Raw genomic sequence first — 20,808 nt, 5'->3', positions numbered from 1 at the left:
ATCCTAAATCAGAACAATTGTAGTGACAAGAAGCATTTTATGAGGGTTTTTTTTTTGTTGTTGTTGTTTGTTTGTTTTGGCATAAGGTGATGATCTGATGTTTTTAAATTGGCAGGCAAAAGAAATATAAATGAACAAACAAAACAAAATCAAACTCGTAGATACAGAGAACAGACTGATGGTTACCAGAGGGGAGGGAAGTTGGGAGACAGAGTAAAAAGGTGAAGGAATTCAGAAGTACAGATTCATACTTACAAAATAGTCATGGGGATGTAAAGTACAGCATAGAAAATATACATATATTCAATAATAACTATAACAATGTATGGGTGCTAGGTAGGTACTGAAAATATCAGGGGGACACTCTAAAATATATGATTTTCTTTAAGTATATTTTATTATGTTGTTACAGTAGTTCCAATTTTCCCCCTTTGCTCCCCTCTGCTCAGTACCCCCCTTCCTTCCACCAATCCCACCCCCCTTAGTTCATGTCTATGGGTCGTGCATATAAAATCTTTGGCTTCTTTCTTCCTATATTATTCTTAACTTCCCCCTGTCTGTTTTGTACCAACCAATTATGCTTCTTAGTCCCTGCACCATTTCCCCATTTCTTCCCCTTCTCCCTCCCAGCTGATAACCCTCCAAATAATCCCCACGCCTGTAATTCTGTTCCTATTCTGGTTTGCTTAGTTGAATTTTGTTTCTATTATTTAGGTTAAGTTGTTGATAGTTGTGACTTTGTTGTCATTTTAATATTCATAATTTTGATCTTTTTTTTAAGTAAATCCCTTTGATGTTTCATATAATAATGGCTTGGTGATGATGAACTCCTTTAGCTTCACCTTGTCTGGGAAGCACTTCATCTGCCCTTCCATTCCAAATGACAGCCTGCTGAATAGAGTAATCCTGGTTGCATGTTGCCTTTCATCACATTGAATACTGCTTGCCAGTCCCTTCCTGCCTGCAAAGTGCCCTCTGAAAAATCAGCACCCCCCTGTAGGCAACTCTCTGCCTCTCTCTTGCTGCCCCCAGGACTCTCTCTTTATCTTTCACCTTTGGCATCTCAATCATGATGCATCCTGGTGTGGTCCCCTCTGGGTCCAGCTTGCCGGGGACCCTCCATGCTTCCCAGATCTGTATGTCCATCTCCTTTGCAAGATTTGGAAAGTTTTTCTCATTTTTTTCAATTCTTCCTTCCTCATTCTGCATTGGTTGACTGTTTTTTTCTTCCTTATGTTCCAAATCATTGATTTGAACCCATTTCCTTCCCTTCACCATTGGTTTTGTGTGGATTTTCCTTTGTTTCACTTAGCACAGCCTTCACTTCTTCCCTTACGTGTTTGCCATACTCAAGCATATCTGTCAAGCCTGTGAGCATCTTTATCACCAGTGTTTTGAATTCTGTATCTGTTAGATTGTCTATCTCCTCATCTGTGAGGTTGGCTATCTCCTTGTCGCTTAGTTCTCCCACTGGAACTTTGATTCATTCCCCCTTTTGGGCCATACTTCTCTGTCTCCTCATTCTGACAGGCTCCTGTGTTTGTTTGCCTCTACATCCCGGCTAGAGCTGTTGCTCCTGTTATGTTGTAAGGGGCAGAGCCTTAGGGATTCATTGGTACAGGGTGATCTGTTTCACCACGTTGTGGTGCTGTGTGCGGGGGAGGGGTCTGAGAGGGAACAATGCCACTTACCCAGCACTCGCCCCTTTTCCTGGCACTTCTCGCACTTCTGTAAGGGACTGGTGCCTCTCTATTTGCTGCCCTGGCCGTAGTTTCCAGAGTGGGTAGGTCTGCAGACATTCTAGGACCATGGGGTCCCTTTAAACAAGTGGACTCTGCTGAGAGACTGGAAGTGTCTGCCTCCATCCCAACCCCCACTGGTTTGCACAGTCAGAAGCAATGAGGCTTCATATTCCCTGGTGCTGGGACTATGAGCTGCGTGGTATTGTCTGGTGCTGAGAGCGCTCCCCAGGTGTCCCTCCTGACTTTTTAAAACGTGTAACTGCACTTTCCTCCAGCCCGCCGCTGCTGCTGCTGCTGCTGCCATCACACCGCATCCTCTCTGCCCCCGGCTCCACCCCTCCTACCTCTCTGGGTGAGTATTTCTTCTTTATGTATTTGTTGTTGGACTTCCATGTAGCTCTATTTTTTGGAACTTCTGGTTGTCCCTAGTTTTGAGGTAGTTGTATTCCTTCTAAGTTGTGGAGGGAGATACAGCGTGTCTATTTACACCTCCATCTTGGCCGGAAGTTCAAAATATATGATTTTCTAACCACTCTGCTGTACACCTGAAACTAATACAAAATAATATTGAATGTAAACTGTAATTGAAAAAATTAAAAGTAAAACAAATCTCAGCTGAGCTAAATAAAGAGCTCATATTAAGAGAGTAAAAGTGAAGTTAATTCTATCTTGGCAGAAATCAGTGCTTCTATGATTCCTTGTAGAATCCATACAGTAATTTAGAAAATCTGCATTTTTAACTGGGCCTGCCCACATAACACAAAGCCTTCTCTTGAGATTCATTATAATGTATCTTTTTTTCCTGTGAGAATATTTTGCTTAGATAAAGTTTTAAGTGTATCTGTATATGTAGGCATTTAAATTTTTAAATTATTTTAAAATAAAACACTATAGCCCTTTACAAGTACAGTATAAAAAGTAACCCATGATCATGGGAGATAATTTAGAAAAATCAAAGAAGAAACAAAGAAGAATAACCACACATAATTCTATCCATCAAAAAGAAATTTTGGTGCTTATGCTGCCAGATTTGTTTACATTCATTCATTCATTCAGCGTGTTTTTATTGCATCTCTGCACCAGTAACTGTTCTAGGCTTAGAGGGTCCAGTATGAATAAAACACAAAAACCAGTGCTACCAGTGAGCTGTTATGTACAAAGGAAAATACAGTTTTGAAACAAAATGATACTACTTTTTGCATCATAAATGACTTTTTCTACATGGTCATTTTTAAAAAGATTTTACTTATTTATTTTTAGAGATAGAGGAAGGGAGGGAGAAGGAGAAGGAGAGAAACATCTATCTCGCACGCCCCTACCTGGGGAGCTGGCCCACAACCTAGGCATGGGCCCTGACCAGGAATTGAACCTGCATCCAGCACTCAATCCACTGAGCCACACCAGCAAGGGCTATATGGTCTTTTTTTCTTTTCTTTTTTTTCAGTAACTATCTCCCTAATATTGTTGGTTTGTTTTAGTTTTACCCAGCAGTCTTGACTGAACTGAGACCTAAGATGAGTACAGATTGCTACTTAATTGGCAGTCCAGTCTGACTTCTAGCTCCATGGTGTGGTGCTGTGATCAGAATGCTGTGAATTCCTTAGACCACAAAAGGCTATTTAGGGAATTGAAGAGAACGTTCTATCTTGTTCCAGTCATCTATGGTTACCTAATGTGTCCCTTTAAAACAACAACATTTTATCATCAGCTACTCTCACAATTTTGAAGTTTTTTTTTTAGCTCAGGGGGACAATTCTTGGAGTTTTTTTCTCATGCAGTGTGACGGTTTTTGGTACTGGAGTCATCTTGAAGGCTTCTTAATTTACTGGCCCATTGGTTCTGGCTAGTGGCTGAAATGTCAGCCAAAGTTGTAACCTGGAACACCTACAAAGAGCCTCCCTCTGTGGCCTGGGCATTCTCACAACACGGTGGTTAAGTTTACTGATAAAGCATCCTCCAAGTCAGAAACTATATCTCCTCTTATGACCTAGCTGTAGGGAGTCACATAAGGTCACTTCTGCCATAGTAACAGGCTCATCAGATTCCAGGAGAGGAGACATATGCATCTCCTGATAGGAGGACAAGCCACAACACATTGTAAGGGATGAGCTATTTTGTGGTGACCATCTTTGGGAAAAGCAGTCTGCCACATACCTCAGCCTCCTTACGCCTTTGATCTGTATGGTTAAAATCAGGGACGGCAACCTTCTGGGCCACTGTAAAATTAAGGGAAAAATTAATATTAATATCAATCCTTTCTAAAAATAATGTTTCAAAGATTCAGTTTAGTAAAAAAGAACTAATAATGAAATAACCAACTATTCTAATTTTTCCTATGTTTATCCCATGGATTCACATTTAAAACTATTAATTAATGATGAAATTTGATCAGTTTTTTTCCCCTTTAATTTGCAAAACTCTCCCTGAAAAAGTGACACATAGTCCTATGTATAAAGCAGGAGAAGAAACATTAATTTTGGCATCCAAAGCTATTAGAATTATAATGTTGTTTGAATAATAATTATTATTACTACATAATAATTAAACGTAATATTTAAAAGGCTGTTATGTAGGTTCTAGACATCTGTGGGATCTCTATGTACATCAGTGGGAAGGAGTAAACACATTAAAAAGCCAAATAAGAATTTAGAGGAACTATTTAATAAATACTTGGCTAAAACAAATCAATAGTTCATTCTTTCATTTCAACATTTAATGGGCACTTATATATCTGATACAAATACTAAGTACTCACAGTATAAAAGCTATTTAGGCTATATATAAAGTAATATTAAAATGATTGATACTGTATCTTTTTACTAGTACAAGTAAAATGGTATTACAGTAAATACCGTTATGAAGACAGATTCTATGAAGCAGGTGTGTAAATATCATAGCAGCATACCCACAATAGTATACTATTGACCTGATCACAGTACACTCTTTTGGCCCTGGCTGGTTTAGCTCAGTGGATTGAGCGTCGGCCTGCGAGCTAAGTGTCGCTGGTTCGATCTTCCAGTCAGGGTACATCAGAGAAGGAAAACTCTGACTCCAAAAAACCTCCGCTGCCTTGCGGCATACCTCTTCTGGGGAAAGGCTAAGGGAGTAAACCCCGACAGAAAATCCGGAGCCGGAGTCCCTAAGGCGGTTTGACGTTGTAGTCAACACCGGCAACTCCTGCGGCGCACCTGAAGCCAAGCTGTATCGACTCCGTCTTTCCCTTGGACCCTTCAGCTGCGAAGAGAGGTGGGGTCTGCTGCATGGGCAACAGCAGACCCTCCATATCACCCTGCCCAGGCTCTGTAGCTTCAGCTCCACTGGAGAGGACACTCCAGCGTCATCGCAAGATGTCAATTCAACACGGGAGGAGACAGATGCCGTGTCACTCCCGAGTCGGACTGCACAGCCATTCTCGGCGGTGCAGATAGACACTTAAGAAGCTACACCATCGTCTCTCGAGACGGACGGCTACCGACGACGACAGTACACTCTACCTGTTGTATAGAAAATACATTTTCATGTCTCTTTTTTAAAAAAAGAGTTACTTTACAGGTTCGTAATTGTTTTCTGTAGAAGGGAAAGCCAAGCTGATATAGCTGAAAGCCACACAAGGACACACAGGACAAATTCCTTTTGTCCTGACATCAGAAAAGCACTCATTTCTTCCTTGGTTATATTAAGTTCTTAAATCCTCACTCTAGCATTTAATGTAAAGAAGGAAACATTCCCTCCTTCTGAGTCCAGCCCTGCCTCCTTGTAAAATTCACCACAAAATGAATAAGTGCTCTTTGTTTCTTTCAGAACTGTTTTCTAACTATGAGTTCATTAACACTAAAGTTCTGGTTTTAAATATTTTAGTATTCTCTAGAGTTCATTATATGAGAACAACTACCACAGTTGCCAAAATGTCGTGCATTAATTGAAAAAGTCAGCTTAAGAAATCTGAGATTGTGCTGCACGATGTGCTCCACTTCATTGACTTACTGTGTCAAACACTTAAGCAGTAAGGAAAATGTGGGACAGGGACTAACACAAACCAGCAAGGGAAAGTCCTATTTCGTTCTCTGTTTTTGTTGTTCTCAGAACAGATGCATTTCCTGCACGGGTCCAGGAGTGGGGATTAGATGCACTTATGAGGTTTTCCAGGCCTTTCCTGGATTTTTTTTTTTTTTTTTTTGGTATTTTATAAGTCAGAATTTTAAATAATCTAGAATGATGTAGCTTATGTAGCTTGATTTTTGCCTTAACGTTCAACATGGTAACTACCATAGTGTTTCAACTGTTTTTCTTCTGATACCGCAAATGTATAATTTATGATAATTACTTGTGAACCACTCCTCTTTCTTAAGTTCTATGTACATGATCTTAGGCCTTCTTAGATCAAAGAAGTGTAAGAGCCTAGTAGTAAAAAGTTATCATACTACTTAACGATATAAAATCATGGAGAAGAAAATATAGTAGTTATGTTGTCTGATTCATTCCCAGTTTTGAAAATCTGTTGTTTCATTTCATAGTCATTGAATATATGTATCTAGAAAATCAATTTACATACACTGAGCTAACTGACCTTTTTCATGATGGGCACTGTAAGCCTTTGCCCTGGTGTGATTTCCTGTATTTTTTCTATATTTGCTCATTCATTTTGCCAACATTTATGAGGCACCTAATATATTCTAAGCCTTGTGCAATAGGCTAGGAGCTCAACAAATCCTGGCCCTCAGAGAGCTTTAAGTCCAGAGAAACAAGTCACAAAACAATGTGTTTACAAAGGATACATTTAATCATTTATCTAACAAATATTCCAGACACTGAACAAAGCTGTGGGGATAAAAAACAAAAAAGACACAACCCTGTTCTTATGAGGTTTAGTCATAGAGATAGGCCTTAATCAAATGTAATACAGATATAAGTTTAATGCTGTATAATTTAGAACCCTCTCAGTTCCAAGAGGCCAAAAACTCAACTCACACTGGCTCAAGCAAAAAAAAAAAAAGAAGGATATTGATTGACTCATGTAGTTAAAAAGCCAATGGCTAGTTGAGGCATGGGCTGGTATAGGGGCTCAAACAATGTCACCAGGACCTGGTACCCCTCCTATTCTTCAGCCCTGTTCACATATGTTTTGGTTTCATTTCCAAGTTCATATCCAGTGGTACAAGAACAGTGTGTCTATTCTCCCAACAAACATCCCGGGCTGACTCCCATTAACCCTGGCCATGGGGAATGTGCTCTGATCGGCCCGGTGAGTCACAGGCTCATTTATAGAGTTGGGTGTGGGACCAATTTCGGGAGAAGCCTGTGAATTGAGAGTGAAAAGGAGGGGTTCCCCAGAAGAAATTGGGGATGCCTGACCTTTTGATAAGGAGGGGGAATAGCCATTGGCAGCCAAGGCACCCCATGTGGTCACATCCCCTTGTGCCCTCCTATTTCCTCCAAGAGACAAATACAGCAACCAGAATTCCACTAAAAGCAATTTCTATCCTTAATGATGCCTCTCGAAAATTGTTAAAGGGGAGTCAGTTCATAGTCCACAGACACACATCTTGATATTTTTTTTCCCTTTCCCTTTCACTCTCAACTTTCGTATCTCATACTGTCCCAGTGCCTCTCCACACACCCTATTGCCCAGTCCCTACCCAAATTCCTCCCAACTCTACCTCACATCCCTGCTGCCCTTCCTACATTTATTGTGCCTAAGTCCCTCTGTCTGGGCCCACTTTTGCATTAACCCTAGTACTTTTCTTCCCCAGTGTAGACCTTCCACCCTTACCTGTTTAAGTGTCCACTCCACTGATTACCCCAACCTGCATAATAAAGTTCAGAAATTCTCTTAAAAGGTGAAAGTGGAAGGGACCAAATGGCTACAAAAGATTGGACTATTTTTAAATGAAGAACTGAAATACTGCACAAATGCTTCTAATGTCTTTCTTTCCATCTCTGCTATCCCATAATCATACCCCATAGAATGTAATTTTAAAATATGGTAAGAATTTGGCAGACTTTTGAATTCAGATCTAAAGCATGAACAAGAATGAACTAAACGAATGGGTTTGGCAGGTGGGAGCATGTTCTGGGAAAGAGATCTATCATTGGACAAGGCCCTGAGCCTGGGCGAAGGTAGGATCTGTAAAGAAGCAGGTGAGGGGAGCATGACCCAGGATGTGGCCAACGCGCAGGTCAGGCAATCCTCAGGCAGGGGACCGCGAAAGAGCAGGCACCAATGACCACACGAGACAGTCTGGCCCAGAAGATTTGTAGAGTTTGAGTGTCAGAAAAAAAAGTCCTTTAAATGGAGTTCCTAAGCCTCAGCCTTGTAGAAAAGAATCCCTTTCAAGCAGGCCATGCCTGAGTGGTTACTCTACAGCGATCTGAATTATGTAAGTGCTCCGTGAAGAAAGAAATGAAAAGTGCCTTCACACGATGTCTCTTGGCTGAACTTGTTAGTCATCTTTCTGTGATATTCTTAAGTTAGAAAAGGAATCACTGCCAAGACCATTTTGCTGTTATAACCATGATTAGTTCAAGTTTCTATCTAATCTTTCACCGCACTTTTTGAGAGAAATGTAATGCTGATAGGAGATCAAAGTTGATTTGTTTATTTGCCTAAAATTACAAGCCAAAAAAAACCTTGTTTATTTGTCCAAGTGTTTACTGATATGGTTGGATTTAAACTCATCATCTTGCAATTTGTTTTCTGTTTCACCCATCTGTTCTTTGTTCCATTTTAAAACTATGTTTCTGGTTTTATTTTCAGTTGAGTATTTTTATGATTTTATTTTCCTTCTTTTGATGGCTTGTTAGCTATATCTGTTTTGTTTCAGTGGTTGCTTTAGGGTTTACTGTGGGCATCCTTTTTCAATTATAGTCAACTTACAAGTGATAATACAGCACTTCACAATTAGTGTAAAAACCTTACAAAAGTAACTTCCTTTTCCCACCTCCAGGCCTTTGTGCTATTATTGTCATACATTTTACTTCCAGTGTAGTCCACCCTTATCCACAGGGGATATGATCCAAGCCCTCCCAGTGGAGGTCTAAAACTGCAGATAGTACTGAACCCTATGTGTATTTTTTCTTGTACACATATATGTACCTATGCTATGGTTTAATTTATGAATTAGGCACAATAAGAGATAAAAAATAACTAAAAATAAAAATGAACAATTATGCATATAATGTAATGAAGGTTATGTGAATGTGGCATTAGGAAAAATAAGGGTTACTTGAACACAAGCGCTACAATGCCAAGGCAGTTGATCTGATAACTGAGTCAGCTACTAAGAGACTAATGGTGGGCAGCATCTACAGTGTGGACGTGCTGAACAAAGGGATCATTCATGTCCTGGGTGGGACAGAGCAGGACAGCACAAGATTTCATCACACTACTCAGAATGGCATGCAATTTAAAACTTATGAATATTTTATTTCTGGAACTCTCCATTTAATATTTTAGGAACACAGTTGATCACAGGTAACTGAAACTACGAAAAGCAAAACTGAGGATAAGAGGGAAGTACGGGCATACATTATAAATCCTATAATACATTGTATATGTTGCATTTTTTCTTGTAAAACACTAAAGCAGATTTTAAAAATAAGGGGGGAAAAGTCTTGGTATTTACCTATCTATGTACTGCTTCTAGTACTCTTTATTTCTTTAAGTAGCTCCCGATTTCTTTTTAGAATCTGCCTGAAAGGCTTTTCAAAGTTTCTTTTGGTTCACATCTGCTCTGATGAATTCTTTCGGCTTTTATACACCTGAAAGAAACCTTATTTAACCTTCATTTTCAAATTATTTTTCACTTGTTTTTGAACTTCAGGTCGACAGATTTCTTTCTTTCCGTATTTTAAAGATATTGTGCCACTGTCTTGTGGTTGCATTGTTTCCCATGAGAAATCTGCTGACATTTTTACCTCCACCCCCACCACCTGCCTTCCATCTGCAGGTACCGTGGTATTTTTCCCTGGGACTGCCTTAAGGTATCTCATTGTCACTGCTTCTAGGCAATTTTATTACAATATGCCTTGCTGTCCTTCTCATGATTCTTGTTCTTAGGGTTTGTTGAATTTCTTGGATTTGTAGAATTATAGTTTTCATACAATTTAGAGTCTCTGGTCATTATTTCTTGAAATAGTTTTCTGTAAACACATGTATGAGGTCATTTAAAGTTGTCTCATATCTCACTAATTCTCTACTCATCTTTTTTGGTTTTTTTGCCTCTAAGTTTAATTCTGGATAGTTTCTGTTGCTATGTCTTTTAAAGGTATTTAATCTTTTATCCTGTTGAGTCTAACATATTACAATTTTCATCTTAGATATTATATCTTTTACCTCTAGAAGTTCAATTTGGGTGTTTTAAATATTTTTCATGCCTTTACTTAACATGCTCAAGCATTTCTCTACATTAACATGTGAACTTATGGAATACAGTTATAACTGCTTTACTATCCTTGTTTACTAATTTCATCATCTGTGTCATTTCTGGATCTTCTCTAGTGATTGATTTTTTTCTTATTATAGGTTTTATTTTCTTTCTTCTTTGCATGTCTGGTAATTGTTGATTAGATACCAGTCATTTTGAATGTTCCTATCAATCTTCCAGAGCTTTGTTCTAGGATTAAGTTATCCTATTGAGAAATCGTCTGATCATCTCAAGACTTGCTTTTAAGCTTTATTAGTCAGAACCAGAGCAGCCAACGTTGCCCCACTACTGAGGCAATGCCCTCTGAGTATTCTACCAATAGTCTGTGAATGAGAAGGTTCTTCCTCTCTGGCTGCTGGGAGCACAGCCATCTGCAGCCCTGGGTGAGCTGTAGGTACTCTTTCCTCTGCTGTATTTGGGAAGACCTTTCCATTGCTTCAGGAATTTTCTTCACATTCATGCTCTGATCAGTATTTGGCTGAAGACCTGAGTGGGATTCCCTGTGATTCTCTGGATCTTTCTCTCTGTGTAGTTTTCTTTTATCTGGTACTGTGTGCTGAAAATTCTAGCCACCTTAGACTTGCAACTCCATCTCCTTAACTCAGAGAGATTGCTAGGCTCTGCCTGGGGTCCCTCTCTCTGATGTCAGTCTGGAAAACCTCTCTAGGCAGTATGCTGGAGCAATCCTAGGGGTCATTTCATCTGCTTTCCATTTTACCGAGACAGTTTGTCCTGCCCCTGTTAACCCTTCTGAGCTGAAAGCAGAAGTCTTAAACTTTGTTAAAAGGTGGTTCTCAAACTTTAGTATGCCCCTAAATCTATTGGCAGGCTTGCTAAAACACAGAGAGCTGGACTCTTCCCCCAGAATTTCTCCCCCAGAGTAAGTAGGTATGAGATCTGAGAATTTGCATTTTAATAAGTTCTGAGATGATGCTAAAGTCTCTGACACAGGGACCACACTTTTAGAACCATTGTGTTAAACTATTCGATTGAGAATATTTCAGATGGTATTTATCTGTGAATTAGCAATACAGTGTGAACCACAGTGATAGTTAAGACAAAACCTGTCAGTCATAGAAACACAATAATAAGTACTTATATATTGTTGTTTGAATCCATTGGGAGACAGATACAACAAGGACTAAAAAGCTATCTATTCATGCTCTCCTATCTGATAAATCCAAGAAATAAACTCCATAGAAATCATGTCAACCAAACTTTCCCAAATTATATTTCTTAGAACATTAGTGTTATGTAAGTTTACCATTTTCAATGTTAGCTATTTGTCGGAAGAATTCCATTGCTGTACCAATTTGTGATTCTGCTAAAGCAAGATGGAGCTTGTGGAGTGAGTCACTCAGCTAATGAATGCTCCCAGCCCACTGCCCACAATACCCACCATAATGTGGTTTCCTAATTTGCTACTCATCATGCAGTAATCCTGTAGTAACAAATATTTGTTTGATTTGTAAAAATGACCCTGAAAAAAATGCCAGCTGTTGATTTTGGTGATGGAAACAAAAGACAAAAAAGGAATTGGAGGTGGAGGTGATGGGCGGGGGTGTGGTCTTGACAAGAAAACAGTGGTTTGGGGATAAATTGTATATGTGGTCTCCTAAATTTGGCAGGGTCTAGGATATTAGCAAATGAGCTCCTCCTGTAACTGACATGGAAACCCTCAAAAGTGGTTCATAACTGTTTTAGTGAGAGACAACATTTAGCAAGATAAGACATTACACATGCAGTCATTGACTGAAACGTAATTCAGGAGAAAGCCAGAGCCTGGGCATGTGTGTCTGTGAAGCCACGGAAAATGAAGACACTCAGACAGTAACTAAAACTTACCTCTAGAATTTAAAGAGAGGCTTTTCTTTCCATATTATGATGTTAACAAGGGAGCTGTGGCCTTTGCTGACCACATTTAGAGGAAATGGAATATGTTTCATTCTCAGTTAAAGACCTCAAGGAATAAAATATCTGAGAAATAAATTTCATGTCTTCGGATGTGCAGAAAGTTGTAAAGAGGAAAATGTGCTGTTAGTCACAGGAATTCTTGTACGAGAACCTAAACTCAAGTGCTGTTACCCCTTTTACGCTCTGCTCAGGGAGCTTCTTTCATAATTTAATCAATTCCACCAGCATCTACCAAGAGCCAAGTGATATGATAGGTACAGGTGTTTTAAGTGTAAGGAAACAGGTGATCTACCTGCAAAGAGCTCAGAATGGTCCCCTGGTTCACCTCCTGTTCTCCCAAGGCTGGAGGCCCTGTGAACTACTGGAGGCTGACTGCTCTGTAGCCATGTCTATGACCCCTAATAAAATGTCAGCTCCACCTGAGCAGGTATTTGACCTGTCTTGCTCATCTTTGTATTGTAGAATACATGTTTATTGATTAAATGAATAGTCCTAATAATAAAGTTGGAAAACGACATAGATATTTAAAAATAGGGGAAAGGCTAAGCAAAGGTTGACACAATGAAATACTAGGCAGCAATAAAAGTAATGATTAACTTATTATTAACTTAGTAACTGCAAAAACTGACCACTGACAAAAACGACCCCTACTTATAGGACCTCACTGAGACTCGTTATGAATGAGCAGGTGAAATTCACCAAAGAATTGTGTGACCAGGCAGAGTATCTCCTTGACAAGCACACTGGAGGAAACAGTGATCATGAAATCTAAGCCTTAGGCTGGCTTCCCATGGCCGAGGGGGCGCTGTCTCTGGCTATTAAGGCAGTGCATGCATGTTGGGGTTGTCTTTACCTTTTCTATAAAGAGTACCAAAACATCTACTTAAGTTCTTTTTTTTGTATCATTCTTTCAAATGAAGTAACTTGGTATTGACTCACCCACTCTTCACCCCCAACAAACAAGAATTAAATAATGTCAATAGGGAAAACAAATAAAATAGAATTATACCAAAGGTATGAGTTATCTCTAGGTCTCTGCTTCAACTATTCCCTGAGTTTGAAATGGTTTTTCCCTGCCTGTACCTGCTAACTTCTTACCTCTTTAAGGCTCAGTTGAAGCACCACATCCTCCATGAAGTATCAAGACTTCCACAACCCTCCACCCCAGAATTAACCTACTAGAAGGTGTTGGTAATTCTCACCCATATGGCTCTAAGTTTATCTTTATTGGTTACAGGTGGACTTCCATCTGCTAGTAGCAGCATGACTTTGGTCCGGAACCTCTTCCAAACCTGGAGAAAGCTGCCCTGTCCACATCTGGGCAGGCCAGAGTGTTGGAGAAGTAACTCCCTCCAGAAAAGTTCTACCCTGAGATGGATGGAAGTTGGTTGTTTTAGTCTGCTCAGGTTACCATAATAAAATATCACCGACTGGGTGCTTTAAACTACATAAATTTATTTCTCATAGTTTTAGAGGTTAGCAAGTCCAAGAGCAATGTGTAGGCTGCTTCTGTTCCTGGCGAGGCTCTCTTCCTGGTCACAGACAGGGTTGTAGTCTTCTTGCTATGTCTCCAGTACATGAGGGAGAGAGGATACTCCTTGGTGTCTCTTCTCATGAAGGCACTAATCCTGTCATTAGGACCCTACCCTCATGACCTCATCTAAACCTAATGATCTCCCAAAGGCTCTATTTCCCAATACTTTCATGTTAGGGGTTAACACTTCAACATATGAATTTGGGGGGAACACAACATTCAATCCATAACATTAGCAAACAAGCACCTCAGCTCCTTTGCTCCTTGGGTGGAGTAATGCTGAGGTTGCATCCATATCATTTCCCTATTTTCCCATGGGATTTGACTCCCATTGGTACAGAGATGCCTGGCTTGATAATGCATCTTATGTTGGCCACCTTCTCGTATCTGTCTCACTTCTCCACTCACCTTCCTTCCTACACCTTCCAAAGAAAACTCCCTGTTCTTACATCCTTGTACCAGGGTCTGGTCCCCATCTGGGCTCCTGTGTTCCCTTATTGTAGCATGTCTCACATTATGCTCTTTATTGCAGGGCTTTGGCTCTCATAACTAAACTGTAAACTCTTTGAGAACAGAAATCTCTTTAAATGCTGTATTCCCCAAAGCCTAACAAAGTACCTTGCATATAGCAGGTGCCTTTAAAAACTAGATTAATTAACTATATGAATCAAATTGAGGTGCTATTGAAATCTAACACAATCAGTTCACTGCATGCTCTGGGGCACTAAATAAATCAAACTATTTAAGCCATGTTTTTATGAATCATGATAATTGATTTAGAAATTTCATAAGCTGTTCCAAGTTCAAAATGAGTCGTCAAGTTTAAGCAACAGATTGAATATATTTAAACATTTTATGGTTGAAAAAATATCAGCACCCACTGAGGGAATAAGAGACAAGATTTGAATTGAATCCATATGTCTTAATATAGCATTAAAAAACCCTAATGGTCTAGCCCTCACCTCCCTTTCCAGATTTACCTTCTATTCTGTTTACCACTGCTGTCTCTACAATTGTATCATCTTCATGCAAATGACTTGTAGTTCAAATTTATCTTTTCTTGTTAACAAAACTACATAGTATCACAGATCTCATTTCATAAGAAAAATTATCACTGTTTTAAAATGAGCAATGAAAGACAATGAGGAGAAAATAAAACAATTCCTCTGGATAATAATGTTTCTTCAGATCTCACTTTTGCTTCCCTGTCATTATTATATATATTGCCTATGAGTCTTTGGTAAAAAATTTGTTCAAATATATAGAAATTTAATAACATAATCTGAATTGGAATGATGATTTACATTCCCTTTAAAGTTATTTCCAAGGTCTAATTATGTCACCTGTATCTTGAAGTTACATATCTATAAGACATATCTTTGTATTGTATAGTATCATAGAAATGTAAACAATAAACATTATACTTTTAGGAAACTATACAGGTAATACTCATTCGTGGTAAAAATATTGGTCAATACAGAGAAATAAAAAGAATATAATTATACTTCTGTTCAAAGCAAACTACTAACATTTTAGTGTATCCCCTTTCAGACTTATAGAAAAGAACTCGCGGTGTGAATACATCTCCCCCCACCACACACACACACACACACACGCTTTTTGTACTCAGCAATGTAACATAATGTGGCAGACACTACCAACCAGCTCACTTAACACCCACTCACTCCTCAGACAGGCTTCCTGTCCTTCCCAGACTAGAAGGCTAAACATTCCCAAGACTTCCTTGCAGTGTGGGTTCTACACATAACTGAGCTTTCACCAAGCCCTAATGAAAGACATTATACATGAGGTGATAGCCATGGTCAGGGACGGCAGATCTGGTAGCTGAAGTAAGAAGTCCACTCTTGGACTCTAGCATAATAGATGTTGAGAGACAGACATGGGCAGCAGTGGGGTCTCCTGTAAAACTGTGCCATACTTGGGCCAGACACTGATCCGGGCTCTAGAGCATCATTTGCTTCCCTGCTTGTCTCAGAATGAATACATGTGAATACCTTCCCATGCAAACAAACAAACAAACAAAACCTGACTATATCACATAATTTTAGAGCTAAGCGGGACCTTACTGACCACCTAGATTTAAGAAAATTAAACTCAAAGAGGTTAAAAAACACACCTGTTTCTCAGAGAGGGTGAAGGAGCAAGACCACATGCAAGTCTCCTCATTCTCTCTCCATAAAAGGAATTTATTTCATCTTTGTGCCCTCATGAGAGATGGGACAAAATGTCAATGCCCCAGTGAAACTTGAGTGTTTTTGTGTTGCATAACCTGTTCCTCCATCGTCTGGCAGGCTTTTGCCCAAACAGGATAGTCAGAGTGAGGCTTCTTTAATGTGTTTGCTTCTTCTTCATATCTATGTCCATTTCTACACCCCCACCCCCAGCAAAGGCCCCAGCGCAGGCCTGCTCCCCTGGCTGAATATGAGCTGGGCTTGTTCATGGTGCCACTTCTTGTGGTAGCCTTCACCCCAGTCAGTCATGATGTGGAAATCTCAGACTGTAAAGGTTTATGTCTGGTTTGCCAGACCGAACCCTTGCCCAAGGAGCTAGCAGCCTTTAGGGCCATCAAGCAAAGGTACATTTTTTGCTCTTCTAGTATGGCAGAAAAGTCACAGATGAAAGGCCCCATTCAGTAATGAAAATGAGTGTGAGTTTTGGATCCAGACTGGATTTGAACCCCAGTTCTGACACTTGTGGGACAACTTACTCAACTTCTATGAGTCTCACTTCACTCATCTGTAAAATGAGGGAAAAAAATAATGAACTAATAAGGCTGTTGTTCGAACCAGAAAAAAATACTCCTATAATGTCTGACATTCAAGGAACATTCAATAAATAGTTATTGTTATTAGGTTGCAATCTATGCTGTTGGCTTGAAGAATAGCCAATGCTGTGTACTTTGGCTCTTCTCCATTTATAACTTCACAGCTGAATTTGGACAGGAGAGTAAGACCATTCCAGGATAGCCCAATGCCCTTTCACAGAGGACTCGGATGGTTTTGCAAGTCCATGCAAACATACATATTTAAGCTCATACCCAGCCATTAACAGGTCAGTTTGGTTTGGCTGTAGCACTCCAAGTCTATTGAACTGAACATAGGGACAAATAAATCAAAAAGCTTGAGTCTTTTAACACATGACATTATTTAAGAATTAGGAATGGGAATTAGGTATTCCCAAAGTCTTTTTGGAACAGTATTAAGTCAATAGTGTTTAAAGTAAAATCTAAGTCAGCTGTCCTTATAAACATAGAAATACAGAATTTATAGGAGCTATTATTTTTTCTAAAGGATTAACTTTTTTTCTATAGATCAACACTTTTCTTATGAGGTGAGAGCTGCAGAAAATGACAGTTTTTATTTTCTTTTAAAAGAAAAGTTTCATTTTACAAGTGAATTTAATTCCGTATGTGAGGATTATGCCAAAATCCTGGCAGGCATATGCCATAAATAATTAAGTGCCTATCAATTATAGTATTGTGCATTGTTTCCAAAATCCTGTTACCCTTCCTTACATCACTTCCCAGAGAAGCATTATATATAATATTGTAAGTGGAAATTTTTATGTGGTTTTCTCTGGAGCTTTGTTCAACCTAATGCTAATTTTTAAATCCCCAATTAGCCTAATTTTCTGCTTAGTCTTTTGCTAAGCAGGGGAAATGATCAACATTGTTTGATAAACCTTATCACAAGCTCTAAAATTTTTCTTGCAATTTGATTGATATACATTTTTCTATAATGTGTAGCAAGAAAAAAATTCTATGTAAAAGTCAGAATATATATATTTTATTTTCTTGGTAGTGTCTAGTGTTTCTTATCACAAGTGAGATAATGAAAATTTTATAATATATCCTCTAATATGCTCTGTTGTTTTTAATTTTTAAAAATATGTTTGTTGATTTTAGAGAGAGAGAAAGGGAGAGAGAGAAAGAGAAACATCAATGTGAGACAGAAACATCAATGTGAGAGAGAAACATTGATTTGGCTCCCTTCTATATGCACCCTGAGTGGAGCTTGAACTTGAAACCTAGGTATGTGCCTTGACCAGGGATCAAACCCCCAGCCTTTTGGTATACAAAATGATGATCCAAAATGAGCCACACAGCCAGTCCTGCTCTGTTTTTCATATTAGTGTTTAGGGGGAAGAAATAAGTTTTCTAGTGGTTGCAGCTTTGAGAATTTATTCCTATTTCTCATCGGAATAGTATCTTAAGATAGAAGTTAAATTTGTATGAAACTTCAAAAGTGCAACCTTTCTTAGAAAATTTCATTCTGTTCATGTATACCCACAATCATATATTTATTTGACATTGCCCCAAAACCAAAAGGTCAAGTAGGATAAGGACTGAAAAACAGTAATTGGTCTGGCAATTAGGAGCTCTCTGATGACCATAGTGAGAGGCTCTGGGTTTCTCATAAGGTTGCAATCAAAGTATCATTCAGAACTGGAATAATTTCAAGGCTTAACCAGACTGTAGACTCCCCTTCTGAAAGCTCACTCTTGTTTTCATTGGCAGAAGGCTTCAACTCCCCTGGGGCTGGAGGGCTGGTTCTCACCATGTGGGCCCTCCACAGGCTACTTGAGAGTCCTTCTGACATGGTGGCTGGCTTCCACAGAGCAAGTGATCCAAGAAAAAGAGAGGGAGAGACAGACACATACACACTCAGAAGTGAGTGGGAGAAGAAAGAAGAGGCAATCATAACCCTTTTTTTGACTTAGTCTTAGATCATACACTTGATTTTCTAGAAGCGAGTCACCAAATCCACCGCATGCTCAAGGGGAACAGAATTAAAGTTCACCTGAAGGAGTTTCAAAGAATTTGTGGACATAGTTTTAAACCACCTAGATGCAAGTAACAGAAAATCCATGTCAAAACAACAACGGGAATTCATTTGCTTCCAAATAAAAAGACTCTGCAGGTAGATAAATTTCATGAGAAGTTTGTTCAGAGGTCTGGCTCCATTTCTCTGTCCTCCCGTGTTGAATCATCCTCAGGTTGGCTGCCTACCAGCAAAAGTGACTGTAGCAACCCCAGGCCTCATATATATATATATATATACACACACATAGCACCCTCCCAAACAGGTGAGCATAGCTTTGTCTCCGCACCCCAGCAGAGTTCAGAGACTCACACGATTGGTTGGGCTTAGGTCACATGACAAATCCCCACCACCATCACCCAATCCAGACCCTGGTTGGTTCCAGTGCTCCACTTTTGAACCAAGGCTGTGCAGGCACTTCCCTGACCCCACGCAGAGCCCAAACAAAAACCTGGGCCTCTGGGGAAAGAGGAATGGATACTATAGAGGCAACCATGAACATTTTACTACAAAAGTCAGGGAAGTTTTTGTCAGATTTTTAAAAAATATGGGGTAGACGGCATTTTTATAATCTGAAAGGAAGGAAATAGCAGAAACAGAGGAACTAAAGAGCAAGGGAATATAACTAAGAATGCCGAAGGAATGATCAAAAGCACAGGCAGGGTGGAATCTTGATAAGGAGTTGAAGAACTACCTGTTCCTCTGAGATCAGTCACTGCAAGTGTAACAGGGGAGAGAATATGGATGCTCAGAGTCAACATGGATGGATGGCTGAGGAGAAGTTGGCTGGTGGTTGGGGATGCGAATGAAGAAGGGAGAAAAGTGAAACACATCATTTAAGGGGTGAGGAAAGAGAGAAGGAATGGACTGCCTTGAAGGTTAAAGTTTTTTTCATACCATTAAAGCTAGAAAAATTCTGCTATAAGAAGAAAGCATAAGCAGAGCTAGAAAAGCTAGAAAACTATAGTAGAAAAGAAAACATAAAAAAAGGCTGTAACAGAAGATAGCACTGAAGAGAAATAGTAATCATCGGAGAAAAAACAGTTATGTATAATGCAATTTATAAAGAAGTGGGACTTTAAAGCAAGCTTTTTTAAAAAGCAACTATGACAAATACCCAGAATAAAACACTCTAATTTACCCTTCAAATTTTAAGCATATATAACTTATTCTTTTCTCTGCAAGAAAATGAATCACAGAGTATTAGGATTGAGTATGAGTAATTTTTAATTCCCACCACTGGTACTAAATCTTGGCTAAGAGATAAAATGGAATAAATAGCTGCTTGTTTTTTTATAAGCTGTGTAGTTTAGCAAAGTCAGAATTTATTTTTTCTTTATTTAACATATACTACAGAATCCCTCTCCTCTAAAGGATAGCTGACTTCTAGGAAGGAATCCTTGCTCTAAAATAAAATAAAGAGGTCCTTTGTTTATATTCACACTCATCTGGTTCAGGGTTTTGTTTTGAAGAAGTCACATGTAATAAAAATATTGAAAATATTCTTAAAATTTGAACATGAAGCACAAGGTCATGAAGAAAGGCAATCTTGGTTCGCCTTGCCTTAGGTGAGTGACCTTGACAAAGGACTTCAATCTGAAATTGGTTAATGGGTTCCAGAAATGAAGGAGCTATTACAAGTATAATATTTCTTGTGCATTTCTTGGGAAAAAGAAACATCCTGCTGGACACATTTAATCTTCAATTTTGCCTTTTAAAGGTTTGAAAGAGTCAAACAGACCAGGACCATGTGGAATTACTAAGGGCTTATTCTTGTCTATGAGACCAAATTTCTCCTACTAGCTTTTCCCAGGCACACAATTTACTTTCCTCTGGAAGGCCAATTGTTTTTGGAAAACACTTAATACCTTCTTACAACTAAAACCTTCAGTGGCAACAAAAGATTAATGTCAGCAAAACACAGTTTTTATTTCTCAAGACAGAAAAGGACATCAATATATCCTTGCTTAACATAATAACCATCATCTATTGAGTGAGTATTTACCATGTGCCAGGTAAATGTTTCGCATTTTGCAGACAGCGTCTGATTTAATCCTTCTAGTGTGTGTATTATTATCATTTTACACATAAAGAAACATGTGCATAGAAGTCAAGTAGTAGGACAAGCTCACAGAGCTAGCAGTTTGCAGAGTTGTATGTTGAAATCATGTCTGTTTGATTACAAAGCCCATACTTTTTCTTTTGCACTACTCTAAATAAATGGAAAGAATTTCTTAATATTTATAAGAGAGTCAACCACTTAAAGAAATGTTTAAAGAAAAGGGAAGTAAAATGCTTTTTAAAATATTGATACTTAAATACAGAATTATTCAAAATCAAATGTTGTAAATTAT

The sequence above is a fragment of the Furipterus horrens genome, unplaced genomic scaffold (assembly GCF_987537825.1).
Source record: "Furipterus horrens unplaced genomic scaffold, mFurHor1.1.pri manual_scaffold_4, whole genome shotgun sequence".
In the NCBI taxonomy this organism is placed as follows: Eukaryota; Metazoa; Chordata; class Mammalia; order Chiroptera; family Furipteridae; genus Furipterus; species Furipterus horrens.
This window is presented reverse-complemented; position numbering follows the sequence as displayed.